The 20620-nt window shown below is 48.9% G+C and overlaps 2 long non-coding RNA genes across 2 annotated transcripts in view; one reads left to right on the top strand and one right to left on the bottom strand.

The window, feature by feature from the left end:
- LOC143356654 (uncharacterized) overlaps positions 1-10002 on the bottom strand; it is a 707545-nt gene extending 697543 nt beyond the window's left edge. Inside the window, exon 1 of the long non-coding RNA XR_013082715.1 lies at positions 9776-10002. This is a non-coding gene — a long non-coding RNA (uncharacterized LOC143356654). The remainder of the gene's footprint in view (positions 1-9775) is intronic.
- The window catches only part of LOC143356656 (uncharacterized), a 388872-nt gene that overhangs the window by 58085 nt on the left and 310167 nt on the right, over positions 1-20620 (top strand). The window lies entirely within an intron of this gene.

The raw sequence follows: 20620 nt of genomic DNA, 5'->3' as shown, positions 1-20620 counted from the left end.
TGCATCGGTGCGCACACGCTTACCTTCGAGGAGTTGTCGACGTTCCTCTGCCGCGCCGAAGCGTGCCTCAACTCCCGCCCGATCGCTCCGACGTCCGAATGCCTCGACGACTATTCCGTCCTGACACCGGGACATTTCTTAATCGGTGCCGCCCTCGTCGCGAGTCCGGAACCCAGTGCCCTGCACCTGGCGGAGAATCGGCTGTCCCGATGGCAACTCATCCAACGACTCACGGAGACCTTCTGGAGAGCCTGGATGACCGACTACGTGCAGACACTCCTCCAGCGTCCCAAATGGAAAACCAGGCAAAACCTAACCAAAGTCGGCCAGATAGTCCTGCTCCGGAACACCAACACTCCTCCGTGCACGTGGGCACTGGGCCGTATCGTAGCGTGCCATCCGGGCGATGATGGGCTCGTTCGAGTCGTCACCGTCAAAACAGCCCATGCCGAATTCAAACGCCCGATCGCGACACTCTGTTTCCTCCCGGTCGCGATAAACGAGGCGAGCGACGCGTCCATTAGCACGTGAAGCTACGTCCCCCTGTATAATTGTACATACCGCGTAGCTTTAAGTAGATTTAATTAGCCTTAAGTTGTATATGTATATTCGTCACTTACCTGTACGCGACATTCGAACCACGACACCGATTGTCAGCCAAATTACGCAGTTCGGCGTGTGACAGCGGGCGACCGACCACACTCGAACATTACCGACATCAGCCGAATCCGCCGATCACTCGTTCCGGCCGCCGAGGATGCACGTACGTGCGAAAATTGTAATGCGCTTGCGCCACGGCAATCCCGTGTTGCACGTACCCGTTCAACGGGGGGGGGGGCGGCGTGTTCGGGAATCGGCGACGAGTTGCTCCGAGCAATACGGGCAGCGGGCCGATCCCGCGACTTTGCACTATTTAAAACCGCGCGCGCTCAGGCGCAGCGCTAATTAGCTCCCGAGCACGTCCGTCTCTGCGAATCGGCCCACGGCGCGCCGACCAATTACCGTGCTCGCGGGCAGCGAATATCCGTGAGCGATTGCCGGAATCGGCCTTCCTTTTCTACGAACCGTCTAAGCGATCGCACGTGACACCAAACCGTTTTTATTGAGCCGTGATTTCGGAGAGTACCGCGCTTACCGGGCAAATCACATAACGTGTATCGTGTACGCAGGGTTTGAACAATTAAGTCTGAACCTTTATTACAAGTACAAGTGTGACAACGTGAAGTGCATTCTTTTCTTCTCGACCGACCACGTGCTCGATCCGATTTTCCGTTCGCACAGTCCCGGCGCTCGGAGTTTTCGCCCTATCCGTTTCCGACCATCCGCCTCGAATTTCCAAGCCTTCCGACAAGGCTGTCCCAGCCACCCATTCCCAAACACAAATAAAACTTCAGATAAAGAATTATTGTGAACTATTGTTCATACCCAATGATATCACGCGAGGAGAAGAAAACAAATAGATTAAGATAGGCGTTAAAAATTCTAGGAAGTTAGATAGCGCGCAAATCGATTCCAATTTATCTTTCTGTAAGACACGCAGTGAAGATCGGTTACACCCTGCGAATAAACAAAAAGGGTGTCCAATTATACTAAATTACAAGAAGGGATGTTGACTTCATGGTAAGAGTGACGACACATTAGCTAGAAAAAAAAAAAATTTTGTTACGTCCCAGGTGGGACGGATTATGATTTTTAGGGAATAGGACGCAGTTTCGAACCTACCTGCATTCACCGGCTACGCTTCAGGAAATTGAGAATTGTTTACATAACTTGTATTCTTATTTTCAAAAAACAACAAAATTATTAATTTATTCAATATTAGGTGCTGAATCAGATATTTTTACAAATAGGGATTTTATATAGTTAGCGCATATACTAGAGGGCTTACAATTGTTTTCGTTTTATGACAATAATAACTATAATGTTAGTATTACCGAGTCGCTGGTTTTCTGATTCGCTCGCAAGTCAGAATCGCTGATTTTTAAGTATCCCTCGCAAGTTGGGGTCGCTGGTTTCGGAAGTGCGCTCGCAAGTCGAATTCGCCGGGTTTTGTAGAAGTCGCTGGTTTTCCGAATCGCTCGCAAGTCGGAAACGCCGGGCTTTGTAGGAGTCGCTGTGCTTTGTAGGGGTCACTGGGCACTTTTAAAAAAAACACTTCGCGGCACTTTTAAGAACCGAAACTGAACTGACGTTATATTTTAACGGAATGAACTGGCGAAACTGTTTTATAACTTGACAGACTGTTAATAACTAAGCGACGTATCTAACGGAATGAACTGAATGAACTAGCGAACGTAACAACGTAACGAATCAAGCTGAGCAAAACTCTATAACGGAATGATCGATCTTTGAGGGGGTGGTTCCCTTTTATAAAATGGACAGTTCATTGTTTCACTAGGATGCTGACTCAGGAGTCTCTACCTTACATTTTTAATCTTCTAATCTTCTTGATATTTTCTAGCTAATGTGTCGTCACTCTTACCATGAAGTCAACATCCTTTCTTGTAATTTAGTATAATTGGACACCCTTTTTGTTTATTCGCAGGGTGTAACCGATCTTCACTGCGTGTCTTGCAGAAAGATAAATTGGAATCTATTTGTGCGCTATCTAACTTCCTAGAATTTTTAACGCCTATCTTAATCCTATTTGTTTTCTTCTCCTCGCGTGACATCATTGGGTTTGAACAATAGTTCACAATAATTCTTTATCTGAAGTTTTATTTGTCTTATTCATGAGCGGTCGAACCACAGGACGTGACAACCCTCAGGACCCACTTGAAATATCTTCCCTGCAGTCTTTCCATACCTTCGCTCGTCTTCCACCCCCATATTCGCACTCCATAACTCACCACCGACCAAATAAGTTTAGCAAATAACCAAATCCTCCTACCCCAGTCCTTTCCAAATCTCTTCTTTCCTATCCCCCAAACTTGTCACATTACCGCCGCTTGTTGTGGTTTTTGGTAAAGAGTTTTGTAGCACAGAGTATCAAAAAGGTTTAATATAAGAAAGCAGAAAGCACAAGTAAAAGTTAAAGGAGACGTACATTGGAATGCGACTGTGGTAGACACGTGTTCATACCGGACTAAAGGTGAGGACGGTTCCTCGCGAATCGCTAGAGCCAATAGGCGTAACGCATCCCCTCTTATCAGAACCAAGAATCAGAGAAGCGCGCGAGTCTTACTCATTCAAATGAGATCTCTGGTACATACATTCTTAACACCGCTCCCCTTCCTTACCCTTTTCGCCGCATATGCCTCCTGTCCCCCATCTCTCTTTATTGCGTACCCCAGATATCTGTATTGACTGATCTCCTCTAACACCTTACCCTTCCACCTCCATGCCACCTTCTTCCACCTCACATCTCCCCATCAGTCCTTCCATCACCCCCTTTCTCATCGCCCTTATCAGTATCTCCCTGTCTACCGAGCCAAATGCCGCTTTCAGGTCCACGAACATTATTACCAACCTTCTTTCCTCCCACTTCACCTGCTTGCTCATCAGATAGTTCAACATATAAATATTGTGTATACACCCCAACCCTTTTCTGAAACCCGTCTGACTCTCAGGCAACATCCTCTTCCCCTCCACTTCCTGTCTAAACCATTCCGCCAACACCGCGGCGTACACCTCGTACGCTGTTTGTATTAGCGTTACCCCACGGTAGTCCCTCACCTTTCTGCTTTCCTTTTTCTTCACTATTGGCACCGCTACTCCCTCCCGCCAATCATCCGGCCTATCCTTCCCCCCTCCACACCCTTTTACAAACCCTCCATAACCACCTCCTCCACCTTTTTCTCTCTATATTTCCACACCTCGTTCGGTATCCCATCCCTCCCGCCGCTTTTCTCTATTTCATACCCTTTATCACCCTGCTGACCTCCTCGCTTTCTATTTCTTCCTCTCCATCCTCCGCTCTTCTTTTTAACCCTCCCTTTCTCACCCTTCACTCTACTCCCCCCAACAGCTCCTTGAAATGTTTATCCCACATTTCCATCCTTATTCTCTCATCCACCCTCGATGCTCTTCTCCTTTCCGTACTTATCAACCTCCACACTTGCCTCTCCGTTGTCATACCCTCCACCTCCCTCTACCATTTCCCCTCTCCTTCTTCTTCTTCTCCTCGCGTAGTACTCTGAACTCACCTTCCCTTTTCCTCTCTGCACTCTTCATCCCTCCATCCTTTCCTCTCCCCTTTTTTTCTGTCACCCCATCTCCTTTAACACCTCCTTTATTTTTCCTTTCAACTTTTTCCAATCCTCCTCCACTCTTCTTCCCAAATCTTTCTCTGAATTCCATCACCCCTTCCACCGTCCAACATCCTACCACCCTTCTCCTCCCTGCATCTCCTCTCTTTCTTCTACCTCCCCTTTCTCCGTTAAGCTACACCGTCTGGGGTAGGTGATCTGAATCTACCCTTTCCCCAATCTCCATCCTTTCCACTCCATCCCTTGTATCCTCATTACCTAACACATAATCAATCACCGAGTTCCCTTTCCACCCTATATACATATTCCAACGCCTCGTATCCCTTCACATTCCCATTCAAAATCCTCCACCCTCTCTCTCCCAGATACCCAAATCTCCTTCCTTCCACGTTTATCTTCGCATCTTTGGATTTTCTGTTCTCCTTTCCCCTTCCCTCCGCTCAGATCGGGACCACCACGGAAGTGGGAGTAGTCTGAAGAATCTATGGAAAGAAAGGAAAAGGGAAAAGGGGATGGAAGGGGAGGAGGAAGGCGTGATATTTAAGAAGAGCATGGTAACGCGAAGGTCACCGAATGAGGAACGGAAGGAGGCAGGAACAACTATTAGAGGATTGGAGGGTATGATGAGGGAAAATGATGGTGGTGGTTAGGGAGATGAAGAAGAAAATGAAGTAGGAGAGGGATGAGTAAGCGGGGAAAGGATAGAGGAGAGACTGGATAGACTGAAAGGAAGGGTAGATAAGGCAGAAGGGTTGGTAGGGGACCGCCTCTATATGGAGGTGGTGCGGTCCATTGCCCTATATGGGGCCCCCGTGTGGCACCGCTCGCTCGGGGCCAGCCAGAAAAGCCAAGACCTCTTAGAAAGAGTGCGGCGACGGCTGGCCCTGCGGGCCATACGGGGGTACCGCACCATCTCTGGGGAGGTGGCGGGTCTCCTCACCGTGGTTCCACCACTCCATTTGGTGGCGGCGGAGCGGGCGAAACTATACCATATCGCCCGCTCGTTTCGCCGCCCGCCGGGGGTGGAACTCACGAGCGAGGAGGAGGAGGAGCTCGAGGCTCAGAAACGCCAGGCCCGGACGGACGTATTTGCGGAATCGAGGGTGCTCCTGGCACCCTCCGCACGTCCGATTGTCCGGGAACTCCTGCCCATATTTCTTATATGGTGCGGGAGGCGGGGAAGGCTGACCTTCCGCCTCACGCAGGTGCTCTCCGGTCATGGTTGTTTCGGAGAGTAGCTGCATAGGATGGGGCGGGAGCCGACCACGCAGTGCCACCACTGCGACGAGGATGTGGACACGGCGCGGCACACCTTAGAGGAGTGCCCGGCCTGGGCCGAGCCGCGCCGTGTCCTTAGAGACGCAGTGGGCGGGTGGGACCTCTCGCTACCGACCGTGGTCGACCACATGGTGGACAGCGAGGGGTCGTGGAGAGCGGTGGCCTCCTTCTGTGAGGTCGTAATGACTCGGAAGGAGGCCGCCGAGCGGGCCCGGGAGCAGGACCCGGGCTCGGCCAGGAGGGTGTGGGCGCGGGGACGACCCTCGCGCCGACGTGTGCCCCCCAGGAGGGGGGTGGCGACGGCTGGGAGGGCGCGGGGGTCTCCCCCGCGTCAACGTGTGCCCCTGGTGGTGGGGGGCGGAGTGGGGTTGGCGCGGGGAGTTCCCCCGCGCCCTGTTATGCCCCCACCATTGGAGGCGGCGAACTTGGGGGCCCGGGGCGTGAGCTGACCCGGGCCCCCGGGGGGGAGCATAGTTCCCCCCGTGATAGGCCGACACCCCCCGGGTTAGTTTCCCGGTGCGGGGGGGGGGGGTGTTGGTCCGTCCCTCCCCGATTGGGGAGGGGGATCCGTGGGGGGTTTGGGGAAAGGAAGGGTCGGGGCGTGCCGGATCGCGCCTCCGACGGCCCTTCCTTCCGGTGGCGGCGTCTTCTTGCCTCGGCCGGGGCTGGTTCCTTCGGGATACCGGCTCCGAGCGGGGCACGAAGACTCCGGGAGCTGTAGGTGGACCGAGCTGGGGCGCGGGAAGCCCAATCCGAAGGCTCCAGGGATGGGGACACCGGGCGGGTCCCTCCGCCCGGGGTCTTATAGCGTAGGCAGTGGGGGAGGTTAACCCCTCTCCCGGGGTATGATGATAGCTGGGAGGTGTCCTGTGGAGTACTCGCGTGATCCAGGCACCTCCCCTTTAGCTTAGGTGGGCGTGGGTTTTTAGTGGGTACCCCCATGGGATTTCCCCCAAGGGCAGTCCCACATAACCCCGACTCTCCCCAGGGAGTCGGGGAATGCGTAAAGCATTTTCCCACGAAAAAAAAGGGTTGGTAGGGGAGATGGAGAGATGGGAAAGGAGGGGGAGAGCGGAAAGGCGTGGAAGGTAGGATGGGAAAGAAATAGAGGAGAATAGCAAGAGAATAAGAAAAATGGAGGTTAAACAAGATAGGAAGGAATGAGATGAGAGACAAAGTAGTAAGAGGGATATAAACGGAGGGAAAGGACCTAGGAAAGGAGATGAAGAGGGTGTGGGAGGTAATGGGACTGAAGGACGACGGAATTAAGGAGATAAAAAAGATAGGCGTGGTAGGAAAGCATGGGAGTGGGATGGGGTTGGTGAAGATGGTCGATAGGGAACAGAAATTGAAAGCGATGGGGGAAAGGAGTAAACTAAGAAGGCGAAAGGAAAGGTTGGACGATGACTTAGCGGAGGAGGAGAGGATGAAAGGAAAGAAACAATATATGAAAATGTGGGTAAATGGAAGAATGAAGCGATGGGATGAAATAGAGGTGTACTGGTTAGAAGAGCAGGGAAACGAGTAAAGTAAGTTGGAGGAATTGGGAGAATGGATAGAGGGGAGAGGGAGAGGAAGGAGAGGAGGGGGGAAAGGGGGAAGGAAAACAGGAAATCCAAAGATGCGGAGATAAACGCGGAAGGAAGGAGGTTATGTGGATATCTAGGGGAGAAAAGGTGGGGGATATTAAACGGGAACGTGAAGGGAGGTGAGTCAGGGAAATGGACGTTTATAGGGAAGAGGGGGAATTCGAGCGGAGGAAGGGGTGAAGGAGTTCAGGGAGAAATTTGGGAAGAAGGGTGGAGGAGAGAAGGGAGTGGAGCAGCATTGGAAAGAGTTGAAAGGTAAAATAAAGGAGGTACTAGAGGGGATGGGGAAAAAGAAGAGAGGGGAGAGGAAAGGCTGGTGGGATGAGGAATGCAGAGAAGAAAAAAGGAAGGTGAGGATGCAGCTGAGGAGTTGGAGAAAGAGGAGACGGGTCAGAAGTTAGGTAGAAGAAGAGAGCGTATAGGGAACTATGCGAGGAGAAGAAGAAAAAAGAGAGGGAAAAATGGGAAAGGGAGGTGGAGGGTATAAAAACGGAAAGTCCAGTATGGCAGCTGATAAGGAAGGAAAGGAGGAAAGGGTCACGGGTGGATGAGAAAATAAGGATGGACGAGTGGGAGAAGAGGAAATAGCAAGGAGGGAGGTCAGCAGGATGGTGAAGGGTTTGAAAGAGGGAAAAGTGGCAGGGGGATGGAATACCGAACGAGGTGTGGAAGTATGGAGGGGAAGAAGTGGAGGAGTGGTTATGGAGGGTGTGCAATAGGGTATGGAGGGGGGAAGGATGGCCGGATGACTGGACGGAGGGAGTAGTGGTTCCGATAGCGAAGAAAAGTGAAAGTAGAAAGGTGGGGAATTCCAGGGGAGTGACGCTAACGCAAACGGCATACAAGGTATACGCAACGATATTGGCGGAAAGAATGAGAAAGGAGGTGGGGGAGAAGAGACTGTTACCTATGATTCAGACGGGATTCAGGAAAGGGTTAGGGTGTGTGGACAACATATATGAGTTGAACTATCTGGTGAACAGGCAGATAAGGAGGAAGGAAAGAAAGATGGTAATATTATTTGTGGATCTGAAAGCGGCATTTGATTCAGTGGACAGGGATATATTGGTAGGGGCGATGAGAAGAAAGGGAGTGAGGGAAGGGTTAGTAGGGAGATGTGAGGAGATTTTAAAGGAAACGAGAGGTAAGGTAAGAGTGGGGGACGAGGAAGGCGAAATGTTTTGGTTCAGCAAGAGGGGTGAGACTGGTGTGCCCGCTAAGCCCATTGCTGTTCATGTTATTGTTGGCGGACTTGAAAGGGGAGGTTGGGGAGGGGTGAAGGTGGGAGGAAGAAGAATCTACACCTTGGCATATGCGGACGATATAGCGATGCTGGTGGAAGAGGAGGAAGGGATGAAAGGGATGATACGGGTACTAAAGCGCTATATGCACGAGAAAAGACTGCAGCTAAACACGGAAAAATCAAAGGTGATGAGGTGTAGGAGAGGAGGGGGATGGTGGAAGTAGGTGACGTGGAGGTGGAAAGGTAAGGCACTAGACCAGGTCAGTCAGTATAGGTATTTAGGGTATGTAATAAAGAGGGATGGTGGTCAGGAAGAGCATGTGGCGGAAATGATAAGGAAGGGGCGGCAGTAATGGAACAAGTGTGGGGAACAGGGAAGAGGAGATTTGGAAAGGACTGGGGTAGGAGAATCTGGCTTTTCGACAAGTTTGTATGGCCGGTGATGAGCTATGGAGTGGAAATGTGGGGGTGGAAGGAAAGGGAAAGTATGGAAAGGATGCAGGAAAGATACTTAAAGTGGGTGCTAGGAATAGAAAGGTGCAAACCAGGGTACATGATTAGGGAAGAATTGCAGAGAGAGCTATTGAGGGTAAGGGCGGGATTAAGAACATGGATATGAAAAGATGCTAGTAGAGGGCAAAGGAGGGGAATTAGCACGATTATGTTGGGAAGAGATAAGAGGAAGGGATAGGAGGGAAGTGTAAGGAAAGGGTGGGAGAAGGAGAGACGGGACTTCTTTGGGGAGAAGGGTTGGACAGTGCAGGAGGTGGGGGAAATGATGGAGGAGAGGAGAGAGAAGGTAAGTGAGGAACTGGTAAAAAGGGAGAAGGAAAGGCAGAGGGAGGAAAGATGGGAAAAGATGAGGAACTCAAAGTACAATAAGTGGTATGGAATGGTAAAGGGAGAGGGTTTGCCGGGATACCTGAAGAAAGAATGGGGGGGAGTAGGTGGCAGAGGATGGCGAAATTTAGATTGAGAAATGTTATGAGAGAGGGAAAATATTGGATGAATGAAGAAGAGAGAAAGTGTACAGTGTGTGGTTGGATGATTGAGACATGGGAGCATGTGTGGAAAGAATGTATGAGGATGGATGAGGAAAGAGGATGGCTGGAGAAGATGTGGGAAGTGTTGGATGATGAGGGGGGAGGGGAGAAGTCGATGAGGAGGGTGGAGGAATGGAGGGATGGTGCAAATGAAGGACGTGGGGAACGAAAATTAAGAAAAGTTATAAAACAACACTGAAATAAATATTGCAGAAGGGCATAAGCAAAACAACAACGGCACAAATAATAGTAATGAAAATACTTACTTGTCTAAATAATATGTAAATAACGACGTACAATAACGATGTGGAATAACGCTGTCCAAAGTCCCCAGTTCACAACACTCGACGAATCACAACACTAAAGGATAGTTCAGACACAGTGGAAATAGCGCATTTGAACGAATATGGAGACGTTAATGTAAATAAGCATCGCGCGGTTGATCCGCGCAGTTTCTGCCGTGTCTAACCTAGACCCAACAAAATCGCTGGAAAGTTAAACGAAACACGGCCCTGAACGGTTCTAGGCTAACTGACGAGAAGTCCTCCCCCACTCTGTGACCAGGTTCCTTAAGAACATGTAGTCCTTATTCTTTTGAGATAGGCACAACCTTAGGTATAGGCCATAAAAAAGATCGCTAACCTTCGAAGCAGGAGTCAACGAATGCGCCCGTCGGTTCTTGGTACAACTTCGAGTTGCCAGCAATTATCTGGAGCAATCGTCTATATACAGGTTGGCCCACATAACTCTGAACAGCTCAATATCTCGAAAACTATGCCATCGATTTTAAAGTTCTTAGTCTTAAATTGCATGGAACTGAAGGGCCTTTCTGACTACATAAACGTGAAGTGGCCTCCCTTCCCCTTTAACGGGGGAGGGGAGGTACATTTGTAATTTTAAATGGAACCCCCTATAAAATGTTACATATTTAGATTCTACCAGAAAAAACAAGTCAATTTTGTCTGAAACATTTTTTTGTCAGATACTTAAATGATGAGATATAACAGTTTGAAGTTTCGAGTTGTAGGTACTTGAAGCGCTCGGAAATAGCGTTATGGAATTATACGCGTTGAGTCCTTTGCTTATTCATGAAGAAACACAAACAATAATATTTACAATTCTTGAGTTTGACTCACTTATCTATGAAAACGTTTTCAGTTTAGAGCTGTTATTCAAGTAGTAACATTGTGATTATGGCTACTTTTGACACAGAAGTGAATATGTTATTAACGTTAGGTGAATGCCAAAAAAATTATCGGCGTGCAGCAGTGATGCTTTTTGAACGTTATGGGATCAAAAAATGTCAGGCAACATTTCATAATTTAGAAAAGCGGCTTAGTAAAGCTGTCACTAATGAAAATAGTAGTGCCAGTATTCTTGCTGCAATTACATTAAATCCTCATATTAGTCAACGTACACTTGCACAAACATCACATATTAGTCGTTCATCAATTCAACGAATTTTGAAACGGCAAAAGTATCATCCATATCACATGGTTTTATCACAAGAGCTTTCGATAGCAGATTACGATCACCGCGTAAGATTTTGTGAGTGGCTGCAGGGTGTTGTGGAAAACGACTTTTTCTGCAAAATATTTTTTTCCGATGAGACCACTTTTATGAATTCAGGGCATGTAAATAGACATAATCTGCATTATTGGGCCGTGGAAAACCCAAATTGGATGCGATGTGTTCCCTTTCAACATCGATGGTCTTTAAATGTTTGGTGTGGCCTAATAGGAGATTTTGTGATTGGACCTTATTTTTTTCAAGAAACTGTAACATCTGCAAGTTATTGTAATTTCTTAAAAAATCATTTGCCTGCGCTTTTGGAAGATGTGCCACTGCACGTTAGAAGAGAAATGTGGTTCCAACAAGACGGCGCTCCTCCACATTTTGCAATCATCACCAGGCAATTTTTGAACGAAAAATTTGGGAACAAATCGATAAGTGGTGGGGGACCTCGTCAATGGCCTCCTCGATCCCCCGATCTAACACCATTAGATTTTTTCTTATGGGATATCGGAGTCCACCATGCCGACGAGCTCCGAACACGCGTCGGCCTTGGCCCGCACGATGGCCCTGCGGAGAACCCCGAGTGCGGCTCGGTAGTCCCCGCCGATCCTCGCCGTCTCCTCCTCATCGTCGCGCCTCTTGCGTGCCCGGCCGTACCGGCGCCGCGCGGCATTGCAAGCACGCCGGAGCTCCGCAATGCCGGCGGACCACCAGTACGCCGCCCTCCTAGGGGCGAACCGGCTCCGGGGCATGGCGGTGTCGCACACCGCCGTCATGACTTCCCGCAACAGCCTCGCCCCATGCGCAGGCGCCAGCTCGGACAGGGTCGGCCCCGCCCTGGGTCGTATATAGCGTCGGTCAACCCGGCCCGGTCGGGAACCCCGCGCGTGGAGGGCGGGCCACACGCCCATAATAATGGGCGTATGGTCGGAGGCGATTTCGATCTCCTCAGCCACCCTCCACCCCGACACTCGACGCGTGGCCGAGGGAGTACCCCATGTCAGGCCGACAACCGCGACCCCCTGCGGCCGCACGCACATCTGCGTGGATCCCCGGTTAATCAACCGGAGATCCAGGCCGGCCGCCCAGGTTAACACGGCACTGCGCAGTCGGCTCCCGCCCCATCTTATGCAGGTACTCTCTGAAGCAACTGTGGCCGGAGAGCACCTGCGTAAGGCGGAAGGTCAACCTTCCCCGCCTCCTGCACCATATATCGAATATGGGCAGGGGGGCCTGGACAGTCGGACGTGTGGACTCCGAAAATACTTCCGTCCCGGCCAGGCGATTCTGGCCCTCGAGCTCCTCCTCCTCCCCGCGCGTGAGATCCACCCCCGGCGGGCGGCGGAAGGAACGAGCGATGTGGTATAGCTTCGCCCGCTCCGCCGCCACCACATGGAAGGGTGGAACCACGGCGAGGAATCCCGCCGCCTCGACGGAAATGGTGCGATACCCCCGTATGGCCAGCCGGCGCCGCACTCTCCAGTTGGGGGGGGGGGGCGAGGAGCTCGAAGTGTCCTTCGAATCGCCAGCGGCCGTCTATGACCAGGCCCAGGTACCTCATCCTGGGCCCGATCTCTACGGAGGTTTCAGCGACGCGAATCCAGAGGTCCTGACCACGGGGTGGCCGCCACGACCAAGACGATCCATACAACCAGAGCGCCTCGGTCTTTGCGGCGGCCACGGTCAGACCCATCCTCCGGATTCGCCCGACCACACAGTCCAGGGCGGCCTTTCCGAGGTCCCTGGTCCTCCTCCAGTCCTTCCCCTCGGTGTAAACCAGGGTGTCATCTGCATAGCAGATCCCCTGTGGAACGCCGCGGTGCGTCTCCCTCTATGCACGATATTATACCGGCCGGTGTAAGCCACCTCTCTATCGCGGAGGTAGTCGCCGACCACCTCCCGGAGATAAGGGGGCACCTGGAAATAGTCCAGCGCCCCCATTATCTTCGTCCAGGGCAGGGCGTTGAACGCGTTGGATATGTCCAACGACACGGCGATGAACACCCTGGCCCGAGCGACAGCCTGTTCCCGGAGGAGGTGCAGGCGCTCCAGGGCGTCTATTGTGGAGCGCCCCTAGCTGTCGCTCAGGTCGGGACCACCCCGCTACAGATGCTCAACGAGGCGGGCAGCAATAATTCTCTCGAATAGCTTGCCCGCCTCGTCGAGCAGACACACCGGCCAGTAGGCAGAGGGAGACTCTGCGGGTTTCCCCTCCTTTTGGAGGAGAACCAGGCACGCTCTTTTCCACATCGTGGGGAAGACTCCCCGGCGCAGGCTCGCGTCCATGACGCTCCTGAACGCCGGGACGAGGACCTCTAGGGCTAAGGCTATTATACCACCAAGAACCCCATCGGGGCCGGGGGCCTTCTCGGGGGAGCCCGGACACACAATATTACAAAACTGGTTTTGTATCTAGCGCTTAGGAGCCGACAAGCCTGCTATGTATAATTATACGTAAATTATGCATATAAAATTCTTCTTAAATAATTTATCATGTTATACGCAAATGGATTTTCTTAATGAAAATATATTAGAAATATGTTTGTTCTGCAAATTTTACCACCGGTTCAAGTGCACAAACATTTTTTAAAATATAGTCGTATTCTACGATTCTTCCTCTTTGAAATTCCATTTTTTAATTCGCGGAGCCTCAAAAATTGCAAATATTGGGTACTGAGAACTTTTATAAAAGTATATTAGGTTGGAGGGAAAGTTCTATCGTATTTTAAAGAAAACATTTGAATCAATTTATAAAAATAATATGTTTAATATTATTCAATGATATAACTTGTAACAACTATAATTACAACAATAAATAACTATACAACTATAATTTGTAACAACTTGTTTCCATCTTTCAGGTAACTTGCCCATTCTTGTTTCCCAATGAGTCAATAGCGACATGTGTTTTTGATTTACAAGCAAAATTGTCTGCTTATTTAAAATACAACAGAACATTTCCTCCAACCTAATATACGATATCAACAATTATTTCAGGTACACCGGAAAATAATAAAATATTCATTTTAGGAATATCAGTAGTGTCATTTCGCGACTACGATACTTTACAACTTGATTAACCCTGTAGACACCGTATAAAAATTTGGTACGGTACACGTGGGATGTGAAACACTCCAATAACTACAAACGGCTGTCAGGTTTGAATTATTTGTTATTTTGGGTCCATAAAATTGGCGAATATTTTTTAGGCATTCTGAAATAAGGGTCGACAGCGTTTGTCCTAAAATTGCAACTTTCACATAGTGAAAAAAACACAACGCGAGGAAAGTGGACGCGAAATGTCATTTATTTTACCTAAATTGTTGTTGGGGTGTCGTACACTCCTAGTGTAAGTACAGATTAATACCGTCCATAGTACAAAGGACATTCGATTTAAAAATTATTTATCTCCTACATTGTTCAAAATCGAAGGCTCCGAAAGAGAGTACCGTATTATTAATTATTCTGGTACGTTTTTCCACTCGGCAAGGTATCGTACGGACCGCAATAATGCAGGTAGAAGGTGTTGTACTGTAAAAATGAGACTAGCGTAAAAATTAGTTTATGCGACGAGTTTTAATTACTTTATGACCACCGTTCGACGAAAACACGAAGGAAAACAATTATTTCACCGTACAGATTGTCAGATGATATTCTTTTTTTTTTGTTAGCATAGTAATAAATTGTTATTTTGTTTGTTATAACGTTTAAATTCCTTAACAACGTATTCCCCACTTATTACCACGACGAACTCTGAAAAGTTCTAGTTAACCTATTTGCATCATAAGGAAATATGAAAAGAAGGCCTTTATCACCCAATTTTTTTTTATTATATTTAAGTACAAAAATGACTACAAGTAAAAGAACTTCGTATTTCAGCGTTATAAAAAAAAATAAATTGAGCGTATATATACTCTCCGGTGATAGTGACCAGGAAAATTAAGCGTATATATATGCTAATGATGCAAATGGGTTAATAGCTTTTTAAATACAGCGTGTTCATTCTTTCTTCACGCCCATGCTAGAGCCTGTCAGGCTCCAAAACAAAATACAATTTACAACAAACAATTTATTCTTTCTCTTAAATCACATTTCTCAGGTCGAACAATTACTTTTACATTGTAATAACGTTAACAATTACTTAATATATGCCTGCGATAAAACCAAGAAGTGTAACTTTTCTCCTCACAGGAGAAACGTCGAAAAAATTCGGTTTTTATTGTTTTTGACAATGATGTCCCACAACAAAAAATCTGAAAAATTGACGACACTGCCTGTTATAGTACTTTATCAATGAACTAATCAGTCAAATAGCATGTTTTCATATTTTCGAGAAATCTGTATCTCTCCGATTTTTTGGGGGTTTTCCATTTTTTATGAGCACAGTTTGCAACAACAAAATCTGAAAAAATTCTCTAAAATGTGCCTTATAAATAGGATCCAAAATATGCCACATTTTTTCATTTTTTCAGAATTTTCTTAGGAAGCATCAGAGAGCGGAAAAGCTCGAAATCTAATTTACCTTGTAACGACCCTCACGGGCAAGCTAGAGGGCTGAAATTTTACTCAGAGGGATTTTTCTTGGTCAGTTTTCAAATGATTCAATAGTCATTCAAAATGCTCTAAGGGCAGTTTTGACCATCTTAATCGGTTAGACCCTTTGTTTACAAATTCCGACCCATCTATTTCCATATTAGGCGCAGTATTTGAGTGCAATGTTTGCAGGCGGAATTCCATGCCAAATGGAAAGCAAATTGGGACCAAACCTCCCAGATAGTATAGAGGCGTCTTAAAGATGTCTTTAAGACGTCCCGAATGTCCTACGAACATCTTCCGAACGTCTCCTGAACGTCTTTTGTTAGAAAACGGTACGTCTTAAAGATGTCTTATAGACGTCTTTTAAACGTCTTGGAGACGTTCATAAATGTTAATTAATAAATAAATTGCAACGAGACACATTTCGTCTCGTTGCGAGTCCGCAGTTACGGACCAGGCCCGCGCCAATCAGCGTCGGGAACCAGCCGCGCGCCAATCCGCGAATTCAGCCCGAGCTCGGACCAATCGGCAAATGCCGAAGATTCGCGAACGAGCACACGAGGTCCGCACTCGGGCTATAAAGATCGCGACGAAATCCACCGAGAGCGGAGTTGGCCAGGAGCAGCTCTCGGGGTAACACCCAGGGCCCGCTCTAGGGGGGGGGGGACAACCCGGGCATTTGCCCGGTGCGCCAAAATTTAGGAACGCCATTTTGGCTTTGGCTGTAAGTGTGAGAAAAATAATGATGTTTTAAATATTCAATTAATAGAAAATTTCAGACTACCCTTGCCAGACAATTTTGCTAAAAAAAAAGGTCATTTTGTTCAGCGCGGTGCTTAGTGCTTAAAAAGGGGCTGCAATTTGTTTTTTTGCCCGGGGCGTCGTAACCGCTAGAGCGGGCCCTCGTAACACCCGAGCCCGGGACTTCTCGCAGCCGCGTGGATACGTGCGAGTTACGGTTTACGACCGAGCGAACACGAGAAAGCGCCGGGATCGGCCGTAAGCGTACGCGGGTCTACGTCCCGTACGAAGAATACCGAAACCGCGAGCAAGCTCTGGGTGGCGGGGTCACCCGGCGGCTGTACTTTTCAGTGCACCGTCGTTGCGACACTCCGGCCCGTTCTCCCCACTCCTCGTGACCCGCTCCCGAATCCAGCGTTCCTGTCTTCCGATCCGCGGTCGTGCCTCGCGCCCCGCGAGTTTAGTCATCGACCGGCCGCAGCAGCGTGTGGAGCTCGTCCCGCGGTATACTACCGAGGACGAGTAACCACGCCGGCATCGAGCCGTACGTACTGGGTGGTCTACGTCCGCACGTACGAACTCGTGCCGCAGTTGATCGGGGGCGACGAACGGGGCGTCCCGCCGATCCGCGGAGATGAATTTCTCCCTGCCCCACGAGCTCAGCTGACGAAGGAACACGTCTCAATTCACTAACACCTGCTGAGCCGCGAAGGTTCCCGAACACCATCGCCGAGAATTCGGAGTAGGGAGGACCATTCGTCGTCGGGTCCGAGACCGAGAGAACCGACCGTCGCGCCGCACTCTCTCTCTCTCACGCCGTTACAAGACGAGCCCCGCTCGCCTGGCGCTCCGCGTGCCGTAGTCACGAGGCGTTTCGGAGCCACGTTGCCCGCGACCGAACCGCGCATCGTTCATTTACTCCGTCGTCCACCGGTGGACGACGCTCCGTCGGGATTCCGCCCCCGTTACGCGAACCTGTCTCGCTCCGCCGAATTGGAGTTCCGTCGCTCCTCGCGTATAGGTTAAGTTTCCGTAGTTATTAAGATAAATCGTTTAGGTTAAGTATTCTATTGTATTACTCTTTGGGGTTATTCCGTCGGGTTATTAGTCGGGTATCCACTCTCCTTTGTGACCAAAGACTAGCCGAGAGGCGGACCGACGAACCGGGCCGACCACCGCCGGACCAACCGGAAATCCGGAGCCGCATTGACTTAATAAACTTTCTTTTATTTTTGACACCTAGAGTACGCGTACCTCATTGACCACCTTATCCCCTCCCCAAAGAACCCTGGCCGCTGAGCCAATCCGGGGAGAGCTCGCACGCCTCGCCGCGCATCACGCGACGAGACGTGAACCGTTCACAAAATTAATAAAGCAATATTTTATTGTTAGTGTTACTGTTTATTATAACATTCGGAGTATACATTAAAATTAAAATTGAAATTAAAATTAAAATTCAAAATTAAAACTAAAATTGAACACTACAATTAAACATTAACAAATTCAATTCGTAATTAAATTCGTGATTCTTTTAACACATGCAGTACAATCCCAGATAGCATTCAACGTCTTAAAGACGTCTTTTTTTACGTCCATTTTAGGTCTGAAAGTCTTACGTCCCAAAAAGACGTCTTTCTCGAGATGTCGTTTTTACGTCTGAAATAAGAGGTCTTTTTCGAGACGTTTTATTTCAGAGGTCTTAAGGGCCCGGGATAATCATATGACTTTTTAATTAATAATTTCCATTCACGCAGAAACGTGCTTCACGTTTTTGGCTTTATTTTTTATTTATATCTACTTTATAGACTAAATAACTTTGAACTTCTTGGAAATATTGTGATAGGGACTTACTTTACAATGACTAAAATACTGGTTTTTAATTTTACTATTTCTTGGAATGACAAAAAAAATTAATTTTCAAAATATCATTTATTATAAACACATGGATCGGGGTGGAAATTTGGGGATGGAGGGTATGGGAAGGGCTGGAGAGGTTGCAAGAGCGGTTTCTGAGATGGGTGCTAGGGGTAGAGAGGTGCACTCCGGGGTACATGGTAAGAGAAGAGTTGCAGAGGGAGATGTTGAGTGGGAGGGCGGGGTTAAGGGCATGGGGCTACTAGAAGAAGCTGAGGGAGGGAAAAGGGGGGAGTTAGCAAGGATGTGCTAGGAGTAGGTAAGAGGCAGGGATAGAAGGGGAGGGGAGGTAGAGGGTTGAGAGAAAGAGAGAAGGCGTTTTTGGGAAGAGAGAGGATGGTCAGCGGAGGAGGCAGAGGTGATGATGGAGGAGAAGACAGAGGCAGTGAGTGGAGAGATAGTAAAAAGGGAAAGGAGAAGGCTGCAGGAGGAGAGATGGGAAAAGATAAGGAGAGCGAGATACAATGAGTGGTATGGGAGGGTCAAGGGAGAGGGGATACCAGGAAATATGAGGAAAGGTTGGGGAGAGAGTAGATGGCAAAGAGTAGCCAGATTTAGGTTGGGTAATGAGATAAGGGGCGGAACGTATTGGATGGAGGAAGAGGAGAGAAGGTGTAGGGTCTGTGGGTGGGGGATGGAAACGTGGGAACATGTGTGGGAGCTGTGCTTGGGAGGGGATGAGGGAAGAGGTTGGCAGGGAATGGTGGGGGAGGTGTTAGGAGATGAAGGAGAGGGAGAGGTATGGATGAGGAGGTTGGAGGAGTGGAGGGAAGGTACGGGTGGAAGAGGCGCGGGGGGGGGGGGGGGGGGGTAGAGCAAGGTATGAATGCATAGGAATGGAGAGAATGAGTGCAGCCGGAAGAGGAGGTCCAGGGGGTAGGGGAAAGGATGGGTGAGAGGTAGGGGAGGGGGGAGTAGAGATGGTATGTGTGTGTGAGAGAAAAAACAGGAACGTGGCGTATTTTGGATATAAGACGACGCGGCAACGAAGACCATTCGGCGCGATGTCTCGATATCGTAACATATCGATACTCGTAACAATAAGCGCGCATAAGAGCTCATTTCTGTGTGTTCAAATACTTTTGTGGCATCAGCAAAGTTTATGTTTGTAAGAAATAATTCATAACTATTTATTTGGCGTCGACCGAAGGTCGGAGTCGCCGGGGGGCCGGGACCACTCAGAAATGAGCGCGCGAGGAGGCAAGGAGAGACGGGAGAATCAAACCTTTCCTTTTTCGGAAAAAATTGCACTTTGTTCGGTGGGTTCTGGTCGTACGACGCACGAGGTGCGAGGCACTCGCGAGCGCGAGAGAGAACGCGCGAACGAGAGTCGCGAACCGGCGAACGGACGGAGATCTTGCGCGTGCAAACTTCTGCCATCGGATCGCGAAGAAGAAATCTTGAGCGGCACGAAACGCGTGCCGCCGCGAGACGGAAATCTTCTACGCGGACGCCGGAAATCTTGACGCGAAGCAGAGTGCACGTAACGCGGCGCGGGAGATCGCGAGAATATTGCTACCGAATAATGCGAAATCGCGAGAGTCTCAGAGCGCGAGAGATGAGAATCTCTACTTATCGAGACGAGAGCGGACAGACGAGCAAACGTGTAGAGCGATACCTTGTGATTGACTGAGCGTTCAGAACGTTAAGAGAGCGAGAAGGCATACGCAGGTGCCTTAAATAACAAAGACCGTCGAATGTAGAGCACCGTGATTGGAGCTCGAACATCGGACGATCTTTGTTTGTCTCAATTTGAAGGATTCAAGCTGTGAAATTCGGCCAATGAGAATTGAAACGGTTGCTACGCGGTGTCGAGCAACGGCGACACGCGCTCTTGCCGCGTGTTGACATACGCGACAAAAACCGTATAAAATAGCGGTCGCCAGTTAGACAATAGGCACCGAATTCCACAGCTTGAATCCTGAACACTATTGTATACATATTTCGATTCACTTGAAACTTGACCTGTATAATCTAGAGAGTCATACCTTTTTACAATGTTAATAATATTTCTGTAAGTATTGTATAATATAATTATTATAATAAATAAAGCATTTCATGGTAAGTGTACAAATACTTTCGTGAGTCACTGTACATAGCCACACTGATTTTGGCGATCATCGCTCTTTACGTCGTTGTCTTTCTCGCACGCGCATTTTCTCTCTCTCGCACTCGCTCCACGGCCGCTCACCTTTCGGCAATGTTTATTTCGTGTGCCGTTGACACCGGTGAGCGGCTTCTCCGCGCGTCCTAGCTGTTGTCGTACATACGCGTTTTTTCCCTCCTTCTAACGGTCGATGCCAGGCTAGCTTGATACGCGATTTTTCGTCTCCTACAATACAATTTTTTATTTACATACCTAACTCGTTTAGTAATTTTAACGCCGATGGCGAGTCTCTTCAGCCACTTTTGCTTCGACCCTTGCCATTGCATAATCATCTGAAAGCATTTCTAAATAATATGCAGTAGGGGGGGGGGGCGATACGCGCGGCCGTATATGAACTGGGCGTAGCCTTTATAGATGAATACCTAAATCGTTACAATACCGAAACC

The sequence above is a fragment of the Halictus rubicundus genome, chromosome 8 (genome assembly GCF_050948215.1).
Source record: "Halictus rubicundus isolate RS-2024b chromosome 8, iyHalRubi1_principal, whole genome shotgun sequence".
NCBI lineage: Eukaryota > Metazoa > Arthropoda > Insecta > Hymenoptera > Halictidae > Halictus > Halictus rubicundus.
The sequence above is the reverse complement of the archived record's forward strand: the minus strand, read 5'-3'. Positions and strand labels throughout refer to the sequence as shown.